At 45.5% G+C, this 22,392-nt stretch overlaps 1 protein-coding gene across 1 annotated transcript in view; it reads right to left on the minus strand.

Moving 5' to 3' along the window:
• The window catches only part of EFEMP2 (EGF containing fibulin extracellular matrix protein 2), a 91,526-nt gene that overhangs the window by 63,160 nt on the left and 5,974 nt on the right, over positions 1-22,392 (minus strand). The window lies entirely within an intron of this gene.

Consider the following 22,392-nt stretch of genomic DNA (forward strand, 5'->3'; position numbering starts at 1 on the left):
TTTTATGAATTAATTAATTTATTTACCAATTTTCGTTACGTTAATTCCAAAATGTTCAAAACAGATTACAACAAACATACACGCATGTCTAGGGGCGGAGCCAACGCTGTGGAGGACGCCGAACCCCGGCGTGAGGAGCGCTGAGAGTCGGAAGGCTCCGACGGGCCTGGGGACACCTGGGAGCGCCGTGGATGGTGGGAGCTGGCCGCAGCTGCCAGAGACGAGGAGCCAGAGCTGGTGGAAGGGAGCGCGAAGTGAGCAGGCCCAGTTGCGGCACCAACGCAGCCAGGATGCGTAACATTTTTAACTTCTTTCAAAATTTCAAATAATCCTGCTCACAACGTATTTCATATGGTAAGGGATTCCATAGATTAGGTTCAGATATTGAAAATGCCTTATTCCTCGTTTCCTGGAACTTAAATTGAGAAATTGTGGGAACCTCTAACAAATTTTGGTTCTGAGACCTCAAAAAGCATAACAAAGTATAATTAAAAAGACTCGGCTTTAAACAAAAATCTGCTTTGAAAAAGAGCTTTGTGAATCTAAGATAAGACTTTAAATTTAAACCTTTCAGCCATTTAAAGCCAATACAATTCCTTTTTTAAAGGGGTAATACTAGTACCTGATGGCAATCCATAAATTGCTCTAACAGCTGCATTTTGAACTAAATCAGGAACATGGATAAGATATTTGGGTAAACCCAGATACAGTTAATTGTAATAATCCAAATTACTAAGGACAAATGACTGAACTAGAATATGAAAATCCTAAAATGATACTGTTGTGCTCAGGGGGTGTACCCTTATCCTGGGGCAGAGATGGAACGCCTCCTGAAAGGGAACAGGAGGTAACTGCCCCCAGGGGGCGGAGCACTGGAGGAGACAGAGGCTGGGAAGAGCTTCACCACTGGAAGCCCGAGGTCCCCCTGGTAGGAGCCCATAGGGACCCGGGCCGCTTGGACTTAGATGGGCCTCGCAGGGTCTCCTGAGAGAATGAAAATCTGGCGTGCCCTCGGAGACAGGGGGGCTGCGATCGGGTTCAAAGATGGCTGCTGGTTGGAGCAAGGAGAACCAGAACAGTGTTGGTGCTGACAAGGCGAGGAACAGAGCCAGTATCTGAAGGCGAGGTCAGGCAGGCAAAGGTCAAGATCCAGAGGTCAGTCCGAGGAATGGTCAGCAAAGCAGGGGTCAGGTACTGGAGGTCAAAGGAGGTCAATGGCAGGCTGAGGTCTTGAGGCAGGAAGCAGGCAGGCAGGTCAGGAACAAGCTGAGGTCTTGAGGCAGGCGGCAAGCAGGCAGGCAGGTCAAGAGCAAGCTGAGGTCAGTACCAGTAAGACAGTCCGAGTTTAATACCTGGGTAGACAGACAGATGAACACAGGAACAAGCAGGACACAGAACTAGGATGCAGGAACAAGTCAGGAACAGAACTGGAACAGAAGGATCCTGGAAAGAGACTAGGAACAAGCAGGAACAGGTACAAGCGCAGAGGCAATCTTAGAACAAACCGACCCGATTGCCAAGGCAAGGAAGTAGAGGCAGGAACTTCCTTATATCCAGGGATCAATCAGGGCGCGTCACAGAGCTAGGACCCACCCTTGGCCCTACATGAGTCCAGGCAGTCTGCGCGCGCGTGTGCATATGGGCATGGCTAACATGGCTGAGGATGCCGAGCCTCGGCGTGAGGTCTGGCGCGCAGTGGAAGGGCCTGTGTCCGCTGCCACAGGACGGGGCCTGGCAGAACTGGCTACTACTGCGAGGGAGGTCATCCTGGGGCCCGCTGTGGAACCATGAAGGTGAGCAGGCCCACTTGCGGGACGCCGCGGGCAGGGCACGTAACAGTATCCCCCCTTCTAGGCCTCCCCCTACGAGGCTGTGGTTCCTCAGGGTACAATCTATGGAAGGTCCTCAGGAGATCCTTATCAAGGATGTTTTGGGAGGGTTCCCACGAATTCTCCTTGGCCCCATGGCCCTCCCAGGCTAAGAGGTATTCCCACTTGCCTCGGTGTTGCTGGACGTTGAGGACCTCTCTTTCCTGGAGAGAAGTGTCAGGTTCTGCAGAGACACACGGAACAGGAGGGTCTTTGCATGAGGGCCAGGACAGGACCAACAGCTTCAACAAGGACACGTGAAACGTGTTGTGGATACCCAATGAACGAGGTAGCTGGAGTTGATATGAAACAGCTCCCACTCTTTGGATCACAGGAAATGGTCCGATGTATTTCGGAGACAGACGGTGAGAGGGAAGTCTCAGTCGAATGTGTCGAGCACTCAGCCACACTTTCTGGCCAGGTCGAAAGAGTGGAGCGGGTCATCTATGAAGATCAGAAGTGCGCTTGGCGTGTTCAGCAGCTCGTGAAAGTTGCTCTTTTACCCGGGTCCACACTTGGCGAATGGTTTGAGCCATGAATTGAGCTGCTGGAGACGGAGCCGTCAGAGGAACAGGGAGAGGCAGTCGGGACTGCCATCCGAAGACTACTGCAAACAGGGATGTGTCGGTGGCTGCCGCAACATGGGTATTGTGCGAGAGCTCAGCCCAAGGGAGAAGATCCGACCAATTGTTTTGCTGGTCATTTACATAGGAGCGTAGGAATGTCTTCAAGGTCCGCTTGGTCCTTTCGGCCTGCCCATTGGCCTGGGGATGGTAGGCTGAGTATAACTCAAGGAAATGTCTAACATTCGACACAACGAACGCCAATACTTGGTGGCAAACTGTGGTCCCCGATCGGATATAGTCTCCTTGGGGAGTCCATGAAGGCGAAAGATGTTCTTCAGGAAGAGCTTTGCCAGTTCTGGGGCTGAAGGAAGACCTGGAAAGGGGATAAAGTGATCCGTTTCAAGAAGCGGTTGATGACGACCTAAATCACCGTGTTATTCTGGGAAGGAGGTAGATCAGTAATAAGTCCGTCGAAATGCTGGACCATGGCTCGGTAGGTGCTGGGATAGGCTGGAGCAAGCCCCAAGGCTTCCCCATTGGTGGCTTTTGCTGGGTGCAAGTGGGACATGAGTCCACATAGTTTCATGAATCTTTCACCATAGTAGGCCGCCAATAGTGCCTTTGCAGCATTTCTAGTGTCCTGGCATGACCAGAGTGGCCTGCCAGTTTGGAGTCGTGGGCCCACTTTAAGACGTGTTCACGTAGCCGGCAGGGAACGACGGTCTTCCCAACAGGGACTGTGGTAGTAGCAGCAAAGGAGATACAAGCATGGTCGATAATGAAGTTAAGAACATCCGGGACATCCTCAGGCTCAAATGATCTGAACAGCGCATCAGCGCTCAAGTTCTTGGAACCAGGACGAAAGCACAGGTTGAAGTCAAACTATTCAAAGAAAAGGGCCCACCGGGCCTGATGGGGGTTCAAAGTTGAGCCTCTTTGAGATGTTCGAGGTTCTTGTGGTCAGTGAAGATGGTAAACTTATGTTGCGCCCCTTCTAACCAAGGACTCCACTCTTGAAGCGCTAATTTGACCGCAAGGAGTTCGCGGTCACCCACGGTGTAACGTTGTTCCATGGGGGAAAACTTATGAGAGTAGAACAAGCAGGGAGTTAACTTGCCCGAGGGGGAGTGTTGACTCAGAATGTCTCCAGCGCCGATTGCTGAGGCATCGACCTCCACAACAAAGGGACGTTTGGGATCCAGATGAAAGAGGCAAGGGCTGGAGCTGAAGGCTTCTTTAATCCTCTGGAAGGCAGCAATTGCTTTGGGTTTCCAAACTCGGGTGTTGACCCCTTTCCTAGTCATAGCAGTGAGTGGAGCAACTATGGAAGAGTAATACGCAATGAAGCTCCGATAATAATTGGTGAAGCCTAGAAAGCATTGCAACGCTCGAAGGCCTACTGGCTGAGGCCAGTCGCGGATTCCCTGAAGTTTTTCTGGGTTCATTGAGAATCCACGATCAGAGATGATGTATCCCAGAAAGGGTAAGCGATTCCGCTCAGACATTTTTCCAGTTTTGTGTGCAAATGGTTCTCTCTCAGACGTTGGAGGACGATGCGGACGTGTTCACGGTGGGATTCTATGTCTTTAGAGAAGATCAGAATGTCGTCAAGGTATACAACTACAAAATGGTACAGGAGATCTCGGAAGATTTCATTCATGAGGCGTTGAAAGACGGCTGGAGCGTTACATAGCCCAAAAGGCATTACCACATATTTGTAGTGGCTATCTCTGGTATTAAACGCCGTCTTCCAAATGTCATCAGGTAGATGCGTACCAAGTTGTATGCACCTTTCAGCTCCAGTTTGGAAAAGATTCGTGCCCCTTCAAGGCGATCGAACAGTTCGCTAATGAGGGGTAGCGAGTATCGATTCTTACGAGTTATTGCCTTGAGACCCCTGTAAACAATACAGGGATGTAGTCCACCATCCTTTTTCTTCATGAAGAACCCCGCTCCTGCAGGGGAATCAGATGGACGGATAAAGCCTTTCTCTAGATTCTCTTTAATATATTCCGACATAACCTGAGTCTCAGGCTGGGACAACGGATAGGTTCTGCCTTTGGGAGGCATAGTGCCCGGAAGAAGTTCAATAGGATAGTTGAACTTGCGTAACGGAGGCAAGGTATCTGCTTTCTGCTTAGAGAACACATCGCTGAAGTCAGAATACTGTGGAGGTAAACCTGGAAGGGTAAATGATTTCAAGACAGGTAACATGGGGGATACTTGGTGCAGACAAGACTTTTAGCATTTTGGGCCCCACTGTACCAACTGCAGGGATTGCCAATCGGACTGGGGTTCATGGACCTGGAGCCAGAGTGACCCCAGGATTACCGGATGAGTTGAGCGTTTTAGGACGTAGAAGGATGTCTCTTCCTCATGGAGGGTACCTACAGTGAGATGGATAGCCACTGTCTGGTGAGTAATGAGACCTGGAAGATGTTCCCCCTGGATGGAGACAATACGAAGACTCACCTCTAGGGATTGAAGAGGTATTTTCAAGAGTTTGACTATGTCGTCCGAAATGAAGCTACCGCTCGCTCCGGTATCGATGAGAGCAGTGGTCGCAAAGGTGTGGGCCTTGATGCCCAGGGATACAGAAAGCAAGAATTGAGGGCCAAAAACAGTTGTGCCCAAGCTCGGGACCCCTGCCGGGCTCAGGCGTTGCAGTTTCCCGGACATATGGGGCAAAACTGTAGACAATGTCCGGAAGTGCCACAGTAAAGGCAGAGCCCCTTCTTTCGCCGACGGAGATTCTCGGTCGGAGACAATCGCCCACGATTCACTTCCATTGGTTCTACCATGGAGGAAGGTGATGGTGCAGGAGTCTTCGCTGGAGTGCAGGGTGCACATGTGGGGCATACTGGAGGAGGGTGTGGAGCCTTTACTTCTAGGCGTCTTTGCCGGAGGCGATGATCAATCCTCCCGGCAAGGGAGATCAAGTCTCCTAGAGATGTGGGAGTCTCACGGACAGAGAGCTCATCTTTCAGAACACAGAAGAGTCCATCTAGGAAGATGGCTTGCAGACAATCTTCATGCCACCCAGGTTCTGTGGCCAAGGTCCGAAACTCCACTTTGTATTCGGAGAGGGTCCTTGATAGCTATACGACCTGGGTCTCCAAAGGTCTGCTTGAGGAGAGCAATGAAGTCAGATAGCTTGGAGAGGATGGGATCAGAGCATTCCCATAAGGGAGAGGCCCATGCCAGAGACTTTTTCTTCCAAACCAGACAGAATGAAGGTGACTTTAGTGATCTCCTTCAAAAACAACGAGGGTTGTAATGCAAACTGCATAAAGCACTGATTAAGGAAGCCACGACAGGAGCGTGGATCCCCATTATATCTGGGGGGTGCAGGAAGTGCCAGTGTTGCTTTGGGAAGCATAGTGGCAAAGAGGCCCACTGGGTTGGCCATTGCTGTATCTTGTAGTTGAGAGCACAGTTCTTCAACCGAAGAGGCCAGCGTCTCTAAAGCTTGATGATGTTGTTTCACTGTGGCGGCCAGACCTGGTAGGGCCATGGAGGTGGGAGGCTGATGCGCTCAGGGGTGGACCCTTGTCCTGGGGCAGAGACTGAACGCCTCCTGAAAGGGAACAGGAGGTAACTGCCCCCAGGGGGCGGAGCACTGAAGGAGACAGAGGCTGGGAAGAGCTTCACCACTGGAAGCCTGAGGTCCCCCCGGGAGGAGCCCGTAGGGACCCAGGCCGCTTGGACTTAGATGGGCCTCGCAGGGTCTCCTGAGAGAATGAAAGCCTGGCGTGCCCATGGAGACTGGAGAGCGCGATCGGGTTCAAAGATGGCTGCTGGTTGGAGCAAGAAGAACCAGAACAGCATTGGTGCTGACAAGGCGAGGAACAGAGCCAGAATCTGGAGGCGAGGTCTGGCAGGCAAAGGTCAAGATCCAGAGGTTAGTCCAAGGAATGGTCAGCAAAGCAGGAGTCAGGTACCGGAGGTCAGATGAGGTCAAAGGCAGGCTGAGGTCTTGAGGCAGGAAGGCAGGTCAGGAACAAGCTGAGGTCTTTGAGGCAGGCGGCAGGCAGATCAGGAACAAGCTGTGGTCTATGAGGCAGGCAGCAGGTCAAGAGCAAGCTGAGTTCAGTACCAGTAAGACAGTCCGAGGGTACTACCTGGGTAGACAGACAGACAAACACAGGAACAAGCAGGACACGAAACTAGGATGCAGGAACAAGTCAGGAACAGAACTAGAACATATGGATTCTGGAACGAGACTAGGAACAAGCAGGAACAGGTACAAGTGCAGAGGCAATCTTAGAACAAACCAATCAGATTGCCAAGGCAAGGAAGCAGAGGTAGGAACTTCCTTATATCCAGGGATCAATCAGGGTGCGCCGCGGAGCTAGGACCCGCCCTTGGCCCTACTTGAGTCCGGGCAGTCCGCGCACACATGCGCATATGGACATGGCTAACATGGCCGAGGACGCCGAGCCTCGGCGTGAGGCCTGGCGCGCAGTGGAAGGCCCAGCGACTGCCGCCGCAGGACACCAGGGCCTGGCAGGACTGGCTACTACTGCGAGGGAGGTCATTCCGGGGCCTGCTGTGGAACCATGAAGGTGAGCAGGTCCGTGCGCAGGATGGCTGTGGGCGGGGCACGTATCAGATACATATTGGTTGCAAAGGGTAAACCAAACAAAGTTTAAAAAAGGAAATTTTTGCAGCCTTTCTAATTTGAGATTTTAACTTTAGATGGGAATCCAAGAGTTTGCACTTCTTCCTTTAATACTATTAGCACATCATCGAAAACAACATTTGGTTTCCTTATTACTGCTGCAGATCTACCTAATCAAAGAATCGAAGTTTTACTACAATTAAACTAATGTATTCGTCGCCATCTATGACTTAATGTTATTCATGGAATCTATCGTGATTGTTCGGAATGTTCAGAATAGAAATACTATGAAATAAATAAATAAATAAACACTGTAGGGAGAGAAAAAGAGTGGCCTACTGGTTAGAACAAAAGGCTATGAATCAAGGTTCAATTCCTGCTTTCCCCACTATTGCTGCTTATGACCCTGAGTCATTTCATGTGCTCTTGCCTCAGATACCAAGAGGGATGCTATTTTTAAACAGGCACACATATTCGTCGGCCTGCAAGCAGGAGCTTGGCCATTTTATAACATACGCACAGATGTTATAAAATAGTCTGACCGCTCGCACATGTGCATGCAATTTTATGTGGGCGCGTGCTTATGCACACAAATGCAGCTTCTACCACATAAATGGAGGGATTTTAATAGACATGAGCACTGATGTCATTACCAGTTTTTCCAGTTTGTTCCCAGTTCACCCAGATAAAGGATAGCACTTCTAAAGCCCCTAGTTTAATAGTTTCCCTTCTCTCCTGTTAGCCCTTACCATTAAAACCCCGCTGATCTGCCTATATCTTTTTGTATTTCTACTTACATGCCATCCATAGCAGAAATAAAGTTACATGGCAGGCATGCCTGTGCACATAAGTATTTATGAGCATATTTCAAGGTAAATCCAGGAATACCAATGTCCCACCCAGACTATGCCCATGCCCCGTCCCTTTTTCGTAATTTTTCATTTGTACACGTAGCAGCAAGTATACGGGCAGCTTTTAAAATCTGTTTGGCGTGCGGTGACTCGACTTGTGCGCTTGTCTCTGGTTTTGGTGTGCTGAGCATTTAAAATTCACCTCTTAGATTGTAAGCTTTTTTGGGCAGGAACTAATTGTACCTGAATACCAATAATAGTGTAAGCCACCTGGAGCAATATACAGAAAGACAGGCCAGAATTTATTATTCTGTGAAGGACAGGCATGTGCCAATCCACCAAACTGTGCACAGTATAGTATCAGTACATTCACCGGTAACTCACCAGCGTTCCTTTGCTAGCCTGCTCTGACTAACCAATTCCCACTGCTGGACTCTTCCACATCTTGTTAATATCTTATGGAAGGGGGGCCTTTTCCCAAGGGATGGGCTCCACCTTAACCAGACTGGAACCAGGCTGCTGGCACTAACCTTTAAAAAGGAGATAGCGCAGTTTTGAATCGCTCAGAAACACATGGTTCAGAATGATATATCTTTGAAGGATTCTGAGACAACAGGGAAAATAGGGCATCCCAGCAGAGAAGTTGCAATAAATACCAAAGGGGACCGGGTGCCTGTAAGTACAGTGCAGAAAGATTCCAAATTACCCCTGTCAAATGATGAGCAGGTTGATCAGGGGCGGATTGGCCTATCGGGGGATCGAAATATATCAAAAAATACACCACTGGATACAGCGAACTGATAACTAATCAAAACAATCCTGGAGCAATGCTCTGTCGCTGTCAACAGTATCAACTTAAAAATAAATAATACTGTTTTCTAGATATTTTAATATGATTAAACCCCTACACAACAAGTGGTGTGTGTTTTTTAGTGTATGTTTGAATTGTTCCTTTAAATAATATATATGGAGTTAGAGGAGGGTTTCATATATAGTGTAGGTGCCCAGCACCACTATTTAGTGGTTTATAATCATTAACCTTCCTCCTCCTCCTTAAGTTCTTTTTTTGAAAATTTTTTTAGTATTGCATATTGTCCCAATAACCTGAAGACTCTTCCGTGGCGATGGTGTATTATTATATGCGTGTTCTACGCCGTTAACTCTATGAGACTAAAAATGATGTTAAAAAAAGAGAGAAAAACAGACTTCCCCGATTGTTGTTATGTCCATCCTTTAGTGATGATCCCGACATGAACGTTTCATGTTTCAGACGTAAAGCCTTTCCTCAGGGGCCTGGATGAATGCTGAAGAACCAACTTCACGGGGTCTGTGACTCTCCTCTCAGCAGTACTTTGAGTGCTGTCTATCTCTGCCACGTAGCGATCTTCCTCTATCGAGGAAGATCGCTACGTGGCATCCAACAAGAACCATCGCTACGTGGCATCCAACAAGAACCATCGCAACTTAAATTGACATTAAACCCTAAAAAGACTTAAATCATTTGGCTGAGTAGAAACTCATCAATAGTTAAACCACCCGCACTAGACCTGGGTAATTTTCATATTAATCCTTCAAATCAAGTATGAGATTTAGGTATCCAGCTCGATGAGAACCTCACAATGAAAATGCACCTCAGTTAATTAATCAAGACAGGTTACACCAAGTTGCGAATACTGCATCGACTAAAACCATTAATAACTTTTGTGGACTTCCGTACTGTATTGCAACTTTAATCTTCTCATACCTTGACTACTGTAACTCCTTACTACTAGGTCTTCCAGCAAGTCACTTAAAATCATACAACTATTACAAAATGCTACAGCAAGAATATTATTAGGTTCCAGGAAATATGTTCACACTATACCCTCGCTGATGTCACTGCACTGGTTACCAGTACAATGAAGAATCTACTATAAAGTATTAACGTTTATATTCTACATCATTCATTCCAATAACACCAGCTTGTTAGGAGTGACACTAGAACCTTACAATCCTCAACGAACACTAAGATCTCTAAATAAAGGACTACTGTCTATTCCCACAATACGGAGCACACATCTGATGCAAATAAGAGATTGAGTGTTTTCCATAGCGGGTCCATAGCTCTGAAATTCTCTGCCCGAGATATTACGTATTTTACCAGATTGAAAGAGATTTAAATGTGAATTAAAAACATGGCTATTAAAAAATGCATATAATTTAACTTAAAATCATCAGAATATACAGAATCACAAAGACAACAAGGACAAAAGATAACAGTCTAATCATGAAGAATAAAGCAAACGAGAGAATGCAAGATTCTCAAAACAAGCCACTGACTAAGATGTGAAAACTATCATTTTGTTTTAATTATCCGTATGCAATTTTAATATGTAATAGAAAAATGTAACTAGATAGATATTAATGCCTGTCTATGAATACCACCTCCGTAACCAATCTTTGTTTGTCTGTTGAGTTATAACTATGAATGTCACTTTGTAAACCATTGTTCTATATATGGAACGAGGGTATATAAAATGTCTAAATAAATAAATCAAATGCTAGAAGTCTAAAAAATAAGACAGGAGAGCTAGAGTGTATAGTACTGGATGAAAAGATAGATATAATTGATGTCTCAGAGACCTGCTAGAAGGAGGATAACCAATGGGACACTGTGATACCAGGGTACAAATTATAACAAAATGATAGGATGGATCAAACTGGTGGCGGGATGGCACTATATGTTAAAGAGAGCCTTGAGTCAAAGAGGATACAAGTTCTGCAGGAAACAAAATGCAATGTTGAATCTTTATGGATACAAATTCCAGGTGAAAAAGGGAATAAAATAGTAATGGGGTGAATTAATGTCCATCTGGCCAGAATGAACTAACAGACAATGAAATGCTAAAAGAAATTGGGGAAGCTAACAAACTCAGCAGCACAGTAATGTTAACCCCCTGCCGCACTTCACGCGGACAGGGTCTTACCTCCGTGGCCTGGCCTGTCCCAAGTCCTGCAGTCCGTCCCAAAATGTCTCAAGTCCTGCAGTCCGTCCCAAGATGTTTCAAGTCCTGCAGTTCATTTCAAGTCCTGTAGTCCATTCCAAAAGGTTCCATGTTCCAAGTCCTGCAGTTCATTCCAAGTCCTGCAGTTCATTCCAAGATGATCCAAGATGTTCTAAGAAGTTCCAAGTTCCTAGTTCCAAGTTCCAAGATGTCTTTGAGTCCCCGTACTGTGATGTTCCTTGTTTCCCTTTGATGTTGTCCCGGTCCTAATGCTCCAGGTCTGGTGGGACCCGTGCCTCCGGAGATGTCTTGCTTTTATCTGTTCCTAGTTCCGACTCTGGAGGATCCTAGGGGTTTCTGCTACCCTGTGCTATGAGACTTCCTGAGCTCGCCCCGATCTCCTCGTGGTCTGCGACCATCCATCTGGCTGTGTAGGGCATGTAGGGGGCAGTGTGATCCGTGACCAGCCCCACGTACTGTGTAGGGCACCTGAGGGTCTTGCTCATCACCGTCTGTGTCCATGTTCTTCCATGAGTCTGCAATGTGGTCCGTGACCAGCCCTACATGCTGTGTAGGGTGCCTGTGGGACTCGCCTTCCTTGTCCCAAGTCTACGTCTCAAGTCTTCATCTACGTTTCTAGCCTATGTTCCATGAGTCTGCAGTGTGGTCCGAAACCAGCCCCACGTGCTGTGAGGGCGCCTGTGGGACTCACCTTTCTCATCCCAAGTCTACGCCCCCAAGTCTATATCGGTGTTCCTTGTCTCTACGTTCTCTAGTTCTAAGATCCAAGTTCCAAGTCTTCATCTCCATGTTCCAAGTTCCAAGTCTTCATCTCCACATTCCAAGTCCTCATCTCCAAGTTCCAAGTCTTCATCTCCATGTCCCAATCTTCAGCTCTACGTTCCAAGTTCCAAGTCTTCAGTCTTACGTTCCAAGTTCCAAGTCTTCATCCCTATGTTCCAAGTCCCGAGTCTTCTGTTCCACGTTTCAAGTCTTCTGCTCCATGATGTACTCTTTGTGAGTTCCAAGTTCCACGTCATCCTCTGTCTCTTGTGCTCTTGCCTTCCTTGAACTCTCTGATGTTCCAAGTTTCAAGTCTTAGCCAGAGACCTATATTATAGCCTGTGTTCCTAGCTCTGTCCAGCTCTGCTCCTGTATCGCCCATTCCCACACACACACCTGACCATGGGTGCAACTCATGTCCTGACCTGAGCCGCCCTGTGGCCCAAGGGTTCCACTCTCCTATGAGCCAAGTGATGTGTGCCAAGCCCACACCATCGACCCCTGAAGGCTGTGCTTGCAACAAGTAATAATGGGTGATTTCAATTACCCCAGTACTGACTGGGTGAATGTCACATCAGCAAATGCTAGACAGGTAAAATTCCTAGATGAAAAATGACTGCTTCATGGAGCAGCTGGTACAAGAACCAACAAGCGGGGAAACTATTTTAGACCTAATCCTTAGTGGAACACAGGATTTGGTGCAAGAGGTAACAGTGTTGGAGCCACTTGGCAATAGTGATCTCAACATTATTTGACTTAATAACTAGAGGGAGCACAAAAAAGAAATCTACTACGATAGCATTTAACTTTCAAAAAGGTGACTCTGATAAAATGAGGAAATTGGTTAGGAAAAAATTGAAAGGAGCAAATGCAAAGGTAAAGAGTTTACATCAGGCATGGATGTTGTTTACAGATACCATCTTGGAAACCCTGACAGATGTATTCCATGCATTAGAAAAGGTGGAAAGAAGGCTAAACGACTATTGGCATATAGGTGAGAGAGGCTATAATATCTAAAAGAACTTCTTTCAAGAAATGGAAAACGGATCCAAATGAAGAAAACAGGGAACAGTATAAGCACTGGCAAGTCAGATGCAAAGCATTGATAAGGAAGGCAAATAGAGAATTTTAAAAGAAGGTTGCCGTGGAAGCAAAAACTCATAATAAAAACTTTTTCAGGTCCATTCAAGGTAAAAAGTTTGTGAGGAAGTCATTTGGACCATAAGATGATCTAGGGGTAAAAGAAGCACATAGGGATGACAAAGCCATAGCAGAGAGATTAAATGCATTCTTTGCTTCGGTACTCACTGAGGAAGATGCAAGAGATATACCCTTGCCAGAAATGATATTCAAAGGTGATGATTCAGAGGAACTGAAATAAATCTCAGTGAACCTGGAAGATATACTAGGGAAAATTGACAAACTAAAGAGTAGCAAATCACCTGGACCAGATGGTATACATCCCAGAGTGCTAAAAGAACTGAAAAATGAAAGTGTGGACCTGCCATTGGAAATTTGTAAACTGTCAATAACATCATCTATGGTACCTGAAGCCTGGAAGGTTGCCAATGTAAAGTCAATTTTTTTAAAAGGGATCCAGGAAATTACAGACCAGTGAGTCTGATGTCTGTGCAAAGCAAAATGGTAGAAACTATCATAAAGAACAAAATTGCTGAACATATAGATAAGCATAGTTTAAGGGGACAAAGTCAACATAGATTTAGCCAAGGGAAGTCTTGCCTCACAAATTTGTTACATTTTTCTGAAGGCGTAAACATGTGTATAAAGGTGAACCAGTTGATTTAGTGTGTCTGGATTTCCAGAAAGTACAGTATTTGACAAAGTCCCTCATAAGAGACTTCTTAGGAAATTAGAAAGTCATGGGATAGGTGGCAGTGTCCTATTGTGAATGGAGAACTGGTTAAAAGATAGAAAACAGAGAGTAGGGCTAAATGGTAAATTTTCCCAGTGGAGAAAGGTGAATACTGGCGTGCCCCAGGGATCTGTTCTGGGACCAATGCTTTTTAATATATTTATAAATGACCTGGAAATGGGAACAAGTGAGGTGATCAAATTTGCCAATGATACAAAATTATTCAAAGTTGTCAAATCACAAGAGGATTGTGAGAAACTGCAAGAGGACATTGAAAAACTGAGAGACTGGGCATACAAATGGGAAATGAAATTTAATGTAGACAAGTGCAAAGTGATGCACTAATGGAAGAGAAACCCAAATTATAGCTTCAAAATGCAAGGTTCCACTGGAAAAGAATCTAGGTGTCATCGTTGAAAATACGTTGAAATATTCTGCTCAGTGTGCAGCAGCAGGCAGGAAATCTAATAGAATGCTAGGATTATTAGGAAAGAAATGGAGAATAAAACAGAGAATATCATAATGCCTCTATCGCTCCATGGTGCGACCTCATCTTGAGTATTGTATTCAGTTCTGGTCACCACATCTCAAGAAAAATATAGCAGAATTAGAAAAGGTATAGAGAAGGGTGACCAAGATGATAAAAGGGATGGAACAATTCCCATATGAAGAAAGGCTAAAGAGGTTAGGACTCTTAAGCTTGGAGAAAAGATGGGTGAGGGGAGATATGAAAGAGGTCTATAAATTAATGAGTGGAATGGAACGAGTAAACATTATTCAGTTGTTTACTCTTTCGAAACGTTCAAGGATCAGGGGACACACAATGAAGTTACTAGATAATACATTTAAAACTAATAAGAGAAAATATTTTTTTACTCAACACATAATTAAGCTCTGGAATTCGTTGCCAGAGGATGTGGTGAAAGCTATTCGTATGGCTGCATTTAAAAAAGGTTTGGATAAGTTCTTGGAAGAAAAGTCCGTTAACTATTATTAAGGAAGAATTGCAGAAATCCACTGCTTATTCTTGGGATAAGCAGCTTTGAGTCTATCTACCCCTTGGGATCCTGCTACGTACTTGTGAACTGGCTTGCCCACTGTTGGAAACAGAAGACTGGGCTTGATGGACCTTTGGTCTGATCCAGTATGGCAAGCCTTATGTTCCTTTGTTTTTATAAATCTATAGAAAGGCTGAGTGTTCCTGTAACACATTCTGCCATAAAATAACAGGGACTGAGTGTTCCTGCAACACCTAAAAACCTGGTTATTCAAAAAAGCCTACTATTAATGAACTGAGACCTATTCTATTCATGTAAGTCACTATCACATCCTACACGGTATCCCCCCTTCTCCTCCCTCTCCTCTCCTTGAAACCCCCCTACCTGTCAATGAGTGCTGTAATTTATCTGCAGAGATTACCTGATTAGTCACGATAGTTTATTTCTATAGACACTAATATCTTGATATTTATTCTCCTAATACAAAGTTATAAATTGTCTTGTATTCTTTCAGTTATTATGTTATATTGTAAAGCGCTATGCTGAATTAATGTTATATGTAAACCGAGGTGATATTATTCACGTGCCCCGGTATATAAAAATCCATAAATAAATAAATAAATAAATAAATAAATCTTGCTATGAAATAGCAGAGAATGTGCCGAAAGGCTGAGATCCTGCGAGACTCCTGCAGGGTTAGGACCTGCCATTCAGCAGGAAGATTCTGTTGTCACAGGATGATCCTTAGATCAGCCTCACTCAGCAGCTGCAAGAGTTAAGATGTTCAGTGCAGCTAATGAAAGATGAAAAGATGTTAAACCATCCCCAGCTATTTATAGCCAGGGCTTCCTGCCATGCAGGCATACCGCACATTCCAAAGCATCTAGGCACCACTGCAGATGTTTGAGTACCAGCAGCTCATATTACCACACCTTGTTATTTTATGACTGCCAATGTGAGGAGGGGCCTTGCAAGACAATCGGACCAAGGGCTTGACACCTCCCGCTATTCCACACACATAGTCTCCCTGCAGCCAGTCAGAAATCCTAGATTTGAGGTAAGATTAGGGTCACAAGTTCACTCCATGTTACCAAGGACAGGCTGATCCAGTCCTGGTTTTGTCCCATTATTTGCAAGGAAATGTAACATAGTAGGAACATAGTAAATGCTGGCACATAATTGCCAAAATGGCCCATTCAATCTGCCCAGCAGGGACAATAACTTTTAAATTGGCGCGCAGACACACATGTGCGCACATTCGTCGGTCCACACCAAGGGACACAGCTATTTTATAACAGTCGCGTGTATATGCGTGCATGTTGTAAAACAGCCTAGCTGCGCTCACACGTGCACACAAATCCCACTTCTACCGCGTAAGGGGGGAGATTTTAAAAGGGATGAGCGCTGAAGTTTTTGGCAGTTTTACCAATTCATTCCCAGTTCATCCAGTTAACACATAGGTCCTCCAACCCCCCCGGTTTGATAGCCTATACACCTCTCAGTTACCCCAGACCCTTTAAACCTCTTCAAAATGCCTTTTTTTTTTTTACTTACATGCCATCCATAGCAGAAGTAAAGTTACACAGCAGGGGGCCTCGGCGCTTGCCGGATCACGTAAGTATTTACGTACAAATTTCTAAAGTCCCGAAATGCCCATCTACCGCCCATGCCCCACCCCTTTTTTGAGACGTTCCAAGATGTGAGCACAGCAGCATTTACGCACGTATCTGGGAGGCTTTTACAATCCGCTCGGGCACGCGTATTCCCACATCCCCTAATTTCTGTGTTGCATTGGGCTTTTAAAATTCACCTTAGAGAGTGTTTAGGTGTTGTAACTGCTGCTCTGTACCCACTCTCTTGCCACTAGGGATCCTCTGTGTTCATTCCATGCCTTTTATTTATTTATTTTAAAAATGTATATGCCATATCATCCGATAGTCCTGAGCAGCTTCCAAATAAAAACTCATAAAATATAAACAATAGACATATAAGAAAACAAAAATACTGAAATCATGCCAACAAAACAAGCGTTAAAATACAAAATAAAATTATACAGACATAAACAAAATAAACACAGCTCCATTAGTAACTTATTCTCTTGCATTTTTTATTTATTTCAAATTATTTATATATTGAATTTTGGTCTTCACCACCTCCTCTGGGAAGGCATTCCAGGCATTCACCACCCTCTCCATGAAAAAATATTTCCTAACATTCCTGAGTCTCTCACTCGGAAGTTTCATATTATGAACCCTAGTTCTATAGATTCCTATTTCTGTTGATAAGCAGGGCTGAATTAGCCATGATGTATTGATGACATCATCTGGCAGCACTGAATGGATCTGTCTCTCCAATAGCTAGATTCATCATTTTGCTATATTTATAGCAGAATGATGAGCTGTGCTAAAAAAAAAAAAAAGGAGCAGGGGCGAAATTGTGCAGCCAGCCGCATCACGGCGGTGCATTTTCACCCGCCGTGGTTGCAGGCAGGCCATATACTTTCGCACCCTTAGCACCAAGGGAAAAGGTGCAATTATTTCACATGGTGCTGCCAGCATTAATGTGGAAAACATTATCACCCTCAGTGCTGCCGAGCCATAATCACGCCCAAACCCTGCCCACATTCCTCCCCTTCCCCTCATTTAAATAATTCTGCCACACTGCGGCCGTTATTGTGTGCAGTAGAGTGTTATCACACGCGATAAGGCCCTAACGCACATGATAAGGCCACATCACATTTTTATAAATGAACCTATTAGCTAATAGAACTTTGAGCTCTACTGAGCATGTGCTGGGGTTCCTGCATGGGTGTTGCCTCAGAGCTTCCTCAGTTTTTTTTTATGCATGTTTTGCTTGGACAACTTTTCTGTCTCTCCTCAGAATTTTTTCTAATATTTTCATAATTTATCATATTTTGCTGAATTCAGTGACCCTCAAGAACACTTTTCAGTGTTACATAGCCTTTTGGCTTCAATTTAAAAAAAAAAAAAAAAGCATATTGAAGAAGTTGTCTTGAATCTTCTCAAACCTAGCTACTAGGAAAATCATAAATAGCTTCAAATCATGTTCCTGTGAACAAATTATGCCCATAACTGATGGGCCATGACCAATGTTACATCTGTCTCAGTCTGGATCACAACCAGCCTAACTGCATGGCTTGTGGCTGAATGTCCCTCCGTTTTCAATGATCTCCAGCGGTGAAGAGTGCAAGTCTCTGACTTAGAAGCAAGAACAGATCGTCTTTAAGAAGCCACCTCTCTTCCAATTCTTCCCGTTGCCAGAGCAAATCTTCATCCAGAAATTCTCACTGTGACAACCTCAACTGGACAGTCCCCGGTGAGCCGCGTCCTAAACAGCTTCACTCCATTGAGTTAGTCGGAGTGCCTACTAAGGCAAAGTACCGAGACTCAATGATACATTCAGTGCATTCTGCGCCCATTCCATCCAAAAAGAAGGGTAAAATTTAGCATTGGGCAAAAAGTATGCCCTCTAAAGATGCATTAAAGCCATTGATCATGGAACATTGTATCGCCTGGTGCACTGGAGAGTATGATACATGACTCATCAAAGTACCTGATGCAAGAGATACATCAGAGCACCTAACACAAACTGCACCAAAATCATTGAGCTCAGGAACCTCGAAGAAGCCAACACACAAAACAAAACAAAAGAATCATCAACACACTGTCCTTGAGCAGTCCATGGCTCATCGAAAAATATGATTTCGAAAGCTTTACCATCAATGCAATCAGCAAACACATTGATGCATTTGATGCAGGAACAGTCAGAAATCCTTTCAATCAGCTTAGATGAGGTGCCACATCTTTCCCACTATTTCATCACTGTACCACTTCATGGTGCTCAAAACACGCCAACCAGCCAGTGACTTTTCCATTGTTACCAGTGTGCTCAGGTTAACGATAGCCCCAAGAAATACTCAGGGCAGCTTTGCCTATGCAACTTTATACAGCTTATGGCACCTCTGTGTCAGATGATTCTTTCCAGCTTCCGCCTCCCATCACCAGGGGCTTGCCATTTTCTCAACTACTATCCCAAGATTTATGTCTACAGTTTCCTGAACCCATTTGTTCCATACTTCTTCTAGTGGTGAATCCACCACCAGTAGGAGGACACAAACCAGTGCTGGTTTCTGAGGAAGATGCATCTGCATTGACTTCAACCCAGAGGTCACAACAAGCAATGGAGTAGATCACCAACATTATTCACACTTTATTTTCCTCCTTGGTTCCAGAGCAGCTGCTCCAGCCACCTAACTGTCTATCCCATCTTATCTATCTCACCACAAAGAGTGATGCCAGGTGCTCCACTACTGCTGACTTCCTCCAGCAAACATTCTCCTCCAATTTCTGCACCCTCTGGATTGCAGAGCTCTCCAATTTTGCCAGGCTTTTCATGATCCAGAGTCCCCAGGAAGCTCCATGGGTATTCCCTCCAACCCTCCTCTAAGCTTGATGGACCATGCCTTGCTGCCAGAAGACCTAACTTATTCCAAATTTATGGAGAAGATGGGCGGGTGCTTAAAGGAGCAGTATGTAAAGAACCGGATCCCAGAATGGAAGTCATGGTATAACAGAGTGCACCAGAGAATCCCTCCCATCTGTCTGTTCACGGCTCACTTTAAGGCAAGGCATTCTAAGTACTGGACAACTTCCCTGAGGAGGACTATAGCTTAGGCACAGTAGAGAGCAAGTAGAGGCCCTGGGAGAAGAGGAGAAGGCAGTTCCTGTAATGATAACTGACCTATTGCTGTATGTTTGAGAAGTAGTGCTGAAGTAAGCAGCTTCTGTTGTATATTTAACTGTAAATAATAACGTTTGCACAAGAGACAGCTGGAGTCCAGACTGAAATCTGTCCTCCAGCCAGTCACAGACTGCACTTGCTGTGCTTCTCATGGGCATCCTAAAGATTTTAGATATCCTGCCGAACCATCTGCATTGTCTACTCATGTGGTATTAGATGTAGTGTTGATGAAAATTGAGAAGCACCGTATTCAATTGTTACCACTGTCTAAAAACTGGATCTGAAATTTCATATGAAGAAGTCACCGCAACTCTGTAGTAATGGAGTCCACTCTTAAGAAGGCAAATAGACCTGCCTTCATTCTAACTTTCCACTGGGAAATATTAGAGTAGATGTGCACAAAAAGCTAGCTGATTTGCCTGCCTTGGTGACAACCATTTTGGCAAAAGGTTGAGCAAAACAGTTGCGCAAATCAAAGAGCAAAATGTTGTGGTTCAGTCATTGTCTATGGCAATAGTACCACATCCCTTGGGTAGAAGGTCATACCTCACATATAAGCATCTATATTACCCCAGATCCTACCAGCACTACCACCTGCTACTTCTCCCTACTCAGCATTAGCAGACCCAGACCATGCCAGAAAGGGGACGCCTAAGGGAATGCCACTAAGAGAAGATGCAACAACAGCCACAGCAGAAACCAGGTCAATGTTTTTGATCAGCCTAGTACCCATGATTCTACATCTGGTGGAGGGCAGAATTTAGTTATTCCTTTCTGTCTGGTGCCAAATATTCCAAGACAAATGGGTACTGAAGATAGTTCAACATGGGTATTGTCCCAATTTCAAATGACAGCCAGTGCTTTCTCATGTTGCTGTTCCACCATCCGACCCCACTCACCTTCCTTAGTTGCAGCTGTAGATACAACAGCTATTGGCACAGAAGGTCATACAAAAAGTGTCTGCCCCATAGCATGACTGGAGATTCTACTTAAGAAAACTGGAGGCCTATGCCCCATCCTGGACCTTTGAGATCTCAATCACACCTTTGTTGAAAGAAATACAAGATGACTTCATTGAGCACTATTCTCCCATCATTCAGTGAGGAGACTGTTTGTGCTCTCTAGACCTCAAGGATACCTATGCACACATCCCTATACACCCTTCCTTTTGGCATTACCTCTGCTTCCAGATGGATGCAGAACACTACCAATACATACTTTTTCCATTTGGACTTTTGGCTGCCCCCTGAGTCTTTACGGAATGCTTTGACGCAAGTGGTAGTGGCCCACTTGGTCAACAGAGAATTCATGTATTTCCATACTTGGACAACTAACTCCTGGCATCCCCAATGGAAGACAATCTCCAGAGAGACCTAGTGACAGCAGTGGACACCCTCCTATCCCTGGAATTCTTCATAAACTTATACAAATTGATACTAGTACCCACTGGAGCCATCATAGACTTGGAACAAGTATGAACATGCCTCCCTGCAGATAGAATGCCTGCATTAAGCTGAATTACAACTTCCTATTAACTTCCTTGACCCTCTCAGCATGTCATTTTCTGGTGCTCTTGGGACACCTTGCAGCTGGCAGTCCATGTGGTCCCTCTCACATTCTTACACATGTGTCGACTTCAATGGGAACTGCATGCACAATGGAATCAGCCCTTACAGCCTCTCCATACAGCCATTCATCTCACTCCAGAAATAAAGTTGGAAATTTGTTGGTGGTTACAGCCTGCGGTTCTTCACAAGGGAGCATCACTCCAACCTATTCCTTATGAGGTTAAACTGGTAACAGATGCATCAACTCTGCGCTGAGGAGCTCACACTGGTCCCGACAGAATGCAAGCAGTTTGGTCTTCTCAAGAGCGCAGTTTTCAAATAATCTTCTAGAATTGCTAATGATGCACAATGCCCTGAGAGCCTTCGCTCATCTCCTATGAGAGAAGAGCATCTTGATTCAAAAGGTTAATCAAGTGGCCATGTTTTATATGAACAAACAAGAGGGAACCAGATCCTGAATCCTTTGCCAAAAGCCCCTTCTTATATGGCAGTTGGCGATGCAGAATGAAGCCATATTACAGGATACTTTCTACCAGGAATAGCAAATACTCTGGCAGATTGCCTCAGCAGGATATTCCATCCTTACAAGTGGCCACTACAGCAATCCATAGTTGTCTGACTATGGGGTCAGCTCTGGATCGATCTTTTTGTGACAGAACAAAACCGGAAATTAAATCGATTCTGCTCCATACTTCCCAGTGCACTACGCAAAATGCAAGATGCTCTCATGAATGCCTTTCCTCCTATACTGCTTATAGTGAAAACCACAGAGAAGCTTTTTGAAGGACCAATGTAACATTGCCCATGCAGTGGACCCTTTGTGCTGTAGTACAATTGGTGCTGCCTAGTGGGTGAACCCACCAGGCTTGCACCAACAGCAGGCAGAGAAGCCCTTGGGTGGGACCAGCTGGAGCTTCACCTATACCAGCCGCCTTGCCCGCAGGTTGAGCCCTTGAGGTCTGGCAGCCGGCAGGTCTTAGGTGGGTCCCTTAGGCTGCCCAGGAGAATAGCATCAGAGTCCAGGCTAGGGTCAAGGCAGACAGCAAGAAGGCCAGTGGTTAGGGCAGGCAGCAGCCAGCACAGAGAGGCAGGCCAATGGACAGGGCAGGTGGCAGACAGTAGAGACAAGAAGCAGGCTAAGGTCAGAACCGAGGAGTCAGTCTGAGAGGAGCAGGGAACACAGAACAAAGGAGGCCAGAACAGACAAGGCAGGAAGAAATGGAAAAAGAGAGAAGGGAGACAAGGCAAGAACTTGGACAAGGGACCCAAGAAGCAACACACACTGGGAACACATGGAACACCTGGGGACCTTTTGCTGAGACAAGGCAGCGGAGTCCATAAATAGGGCTGCAATCAATGCCGGCATCAGTGGGTTTCGTGGCTTGTTCCCATCGTGGACCATTTAAGACAGGGGGCACCAGGCGCATGCATGCATGCCTAGGAGGGATCAAGGAGCAGCAGTGATGGCAGTGTCCCACTGTGAGATGGCGACACCTCAAGCTGTGCCCTCGGACCGGCA

Source organism: Rhinatrema bivittatum, chromosome 8 (assembly GCF_901001135.1).
Source record: "Rhinatrema bivittatum chromosome 8, aRhiBiv1.1, whole genome shotgun sequence".
Lineage (NCBI taxonomy): Eukaryota > Metazoa > Chordata > Amphibia > Gymnophiona > Rhinatrematidae > Rhinatrema > Rhinatrema bivittatum.